This window comes from Fomitiporia mediterranea (genome assembly GCF_000271605.1).
Source record: "Fomitiporia mediterranea MF3/22 unplaced genomic scaffold FOMMEscaffold_3, whole genome shotgun sequence".
Taxonomy (NCBI): Eukaryota; Fungi; Basidiomycota; class Agaricomycetes; order Hymenochaetales; family Hymenochaetaceae; genus Fomitiporia; species Fomitiporia mediterranea.
This window is the reverse complement of record NW_006760388.1, coordinates 4,085,290-4,089,103: the sequence shown is the minus strand read 5'-3', so window position 1 is coordinate 4,089,103 and position 3,814 is coordinate 4,085,290.

The following is a 3,814-nucleotide window of genomic DNA, read 5'->3' as shown; positions in this document are numbered from 1 at the left end:
ACTGAGTTGTCCAACTACAGATAGACTATTCAGGATATAAGAAAGTATAAGTTAGAGTCACCAACCTTAGAAAGACAGACATCTTTATTAGATTCAAATGGCTCAAGACTTACAACCCTACTATTAACTAGTTAGAGTAGACACTTATGTTTGATCAGTGTCCTGAGTCTTACAGTTACTTTATACTACTGTTCTAAGTAGATACAGATGCTTCTAATGTTACTAACAGTTCTAATAAAGGTGACCAGTTGTTCTTCTTTGACTAGGATAAATATATGAATACATATTCTAGTTAAGACAGAACAGAGTCAATCTGAAGGATGTTCAAGATGGAACTAGTCTAGAACCCTCTCAGAACAACTCTACTCTAGAACACACATAAACCTAGCCTGCTAGATTTTGTCTAAGAGTTCCCTAAAGTCTTTAGTAAAGAGGAATTCAACCAGCTTTCTAAACACTGTTTCTAGGACTATACAATTGAATTGACTAAGGGTTTCCAACCTAAGGATTACAAGGTCTACCTACTTAACAGAGACAAGTAGGAGGTGCTTGACAAGTTCCTTTAGGAAAATCTTTGGAACAGTCAGATCCAACCCTTAAAGTCTCTTATAGCCTCCCCTTTCTTCTTTGTCAAAAAGAAAGATAGGAAGCTCTACCTAGTCTAGAATTATTATTGTCTTAATAAGGGTACTGTTAAAAACAAGTACCTGCTCCCCCTGATTCAGGAGCTCATTAATAAGACACATACATCTAGAGTTTTTACTAAGTTGAACATTTAATAAGGATACAATAATATTCAGATTTAAGACAGAGATGAGTAGAAGACTGTATTCTAAACTAATCACAGATTGTACAAACCAACTATAATGTTCTTTAGACTAACTAACTTGTCTGTAACATTCTAGTCATTCATGAATCACATCCTTACAGATCTGATTAACTCAGAGCATGTTAGTGTGTATCTAGATAACATTCTGATCTTCACTCAGACAGTCAAGCACTATTACTAACTGATCTGAGCAGTTCTACAATAGCTCTAAGATAATAAACTGTTCCTCTAAGAAGTAAAGTACTCTTTTGTACAGGAGTCAGTAGATTATCTAGGCTTTATAATTAGTAGAGGAGAGGTCTGTATAGATCTAACAAAGGTAACTGTAGTTTGGAACTGGCTATAACCTTAGAACCTGAAACAGGTTCAAGTATTCCTTAGGTTTACAAACTACTACTAATGCTTCATTTAAGGCTTTAGTACTATTGCCTGGCCCCTTCATAATCTTACTAGTAAAGATGTTCCTTAGTAATAGGAGGATCAGTAGTAGTCTGTGTTTGAGTCCCTAAAGTAGGCTATTACTAGTAAGCTTGTATTAGCAGTTTTAACAGTTGTAGACAAGTTCTGAGTCAAAGCCAACTCTTCTAACTTTACAAATAGAGTAGTACTGTTCTAGTTCATTAACAGAAAGTAGTATCTGATAGTGTTCTGATTAGAATCCCTCTCTGTAACAGAATGGAACTACCCTATTTATAACAAGGAACTCCTTACAATTGTCTGTTCCCTAGAGGAGTAGTATTAATATCTCCTTAGTGTTACACAGAAGTTTAAGATTTAGAGTGATCACCTTAATCTCTAGTACTTCTGAGTGTCTCAGAAGCTCAACTACTGTCAAGCCTACTAAATGTTAGAACTATAGGACTATGACTTTGTACTAACTTACAAACCTGGAACACAAATGACAAAAGCTGATTTACTCTCAAGACAAGCAGGTTATAAAAGGGGGGAGAATAATAACAAAAATCTTGTTCTCCTAGACAATTCCTATTTCATGTCTAAGACAATCCAAGAGATCTGACTCAAATCCAAGAATGTTGACTTTGTCACCTACATACAGTAAGCTCTAAGACACATACAGGACTAGGTTATAGTAAAGTAGCTAGAGAAGTAGGCTAGGGATTAGGAGGAGGATAAGGATAGACAGGTTTACTAGGAAGGCCAACTGTACATTCTAAAGGATTAGAAGCTGTAGGAGGACATTATCTGAGCTTATTATAACAATCTGACTGTAGAACATTTAGGCCAACACAAAACACAGGAACTCATTACTTAGAACTACTAATAGTTTAGAATGTAGAGGGAAATCCTAAAGTATGTAACTAGTTATAATATGTGCTAACAGACTAAGGCCTACCAGACAAGGGTTTGGGCTCCCCTACATTTGTATTAGATTCTAGATCACTCTTAGGAAGAAGTCTTAGTAGACCTGATTAGTAAGCTACCTGAGTCTTAGGGTTACAACACTATCTGTGTAATTGTTGACTGATTCTCTAAACAAGTCTACATAGTTCTGACCTGAACAGAACTCACTTCTGAAGGTATAGTACACATTTATTAGGATTATGTCTTCTAGTTGTACAGACTCTCTTAGAAGCTCATTCATAATTACAGACTGTAATTCAAGTTGAAATTTATACAGGACTTGTATGTGCTTCTCAGAATTCAAGAGAACCCTTCTACTACTTATTACTTACAGACTGATAGTTAAACTGAGTAAGTCAATCAGGAGATCAAGCTTTACCTCTAAATGTTTATTAATCATTAGTAATCAGATTGGTCTGAATAGCTAGCTCTAGTAGAATTTGTGCACAATAACTGGTAACACTCTACAACAGGACAGTCCCTATTCTTCCTCAATCATGAGAGACATCCATACTAGGGGACAGTTCTGAACCAGAATAGTAGTTCTGAATCTGTAACAGACTTTGTAGAACAGATGTACAGAACTAGGGAGGATGTACAAGCTCTTTTAGAAAAGGTAGCACAGATTATAAAGTGGAACTATAATTAGAAGAGGTCTGTAGCTAAGGATTACTAGCCTGGTGACAAAGTTATGCTAGAAGCCACTAACCTAACTATAGATTGTCTAATAAAGAAGTTAGACAACAAGTGCTTCAGACCCTTTGTTATTAAAAAGAAGGTTAGTACCTCTGTCTACAAACTCCAACTTCTAGCAACATAGAAGTACATACACTCAGTGTTTAACAAGGTTCTACTGTCTTAGTACTATAATCTGGGTTTTCCTTTACAACAAAGACCCTTACTACCTCTACCAGAACTCATCAGTTCCAAACTAGAATACAAAGTAGAGTACATAGTAGATACTAAGCTAGTGTACAGAAAGCTTAAGTTCCTTATCTAGTAGAAGGGATACTTAGTTGAAGAACACACTTAGGAACCTGCTGAGAATCTCACCCATACTACTAAGGCAATCTGAGACTTCTATCAACTTCATCTGAGTACTCTGTATCAACTCTACCTCATAGATTTCCAAACCCTACTATTCTGACCTATACCTGAGCTGCTGACCAAACCTAATGTTCACCAATCAGAACAATTGGTTTTAGAGGGAGGGTAATGTTACAGTTCTCTACTCTTGTACCTTCAGTTCTGAGGGTTCTGTACCCTTCTGTATCAGAACTCAGGACTTCTGTCTCTCAGGAGTACTGTCTATAGACTATATGTATACTAACTCTTACTACTACCCTTCCTTACTTCATCATTCCATTCCTTTGACCACCCCTTCATTCTTTGTTCATTCTATAGTCTCTTACCCTTTGTCCATCCCTTCATTCTTTGTACCTTTATCTTTGACATTCCTTTCTTTCATTCTTCATAGCTTATCATTCTTAAGTGGCTCATACTCCCTAAGTACTCTTGTATAGTTTAGTATATATAGGTGTACAAGATCAGACTGGTCCTGTAGTCTTGATCTTGTCTACTCTAGGTAGTCCTGTACTCTTAGGCTCACTCTGTCAGTAACAG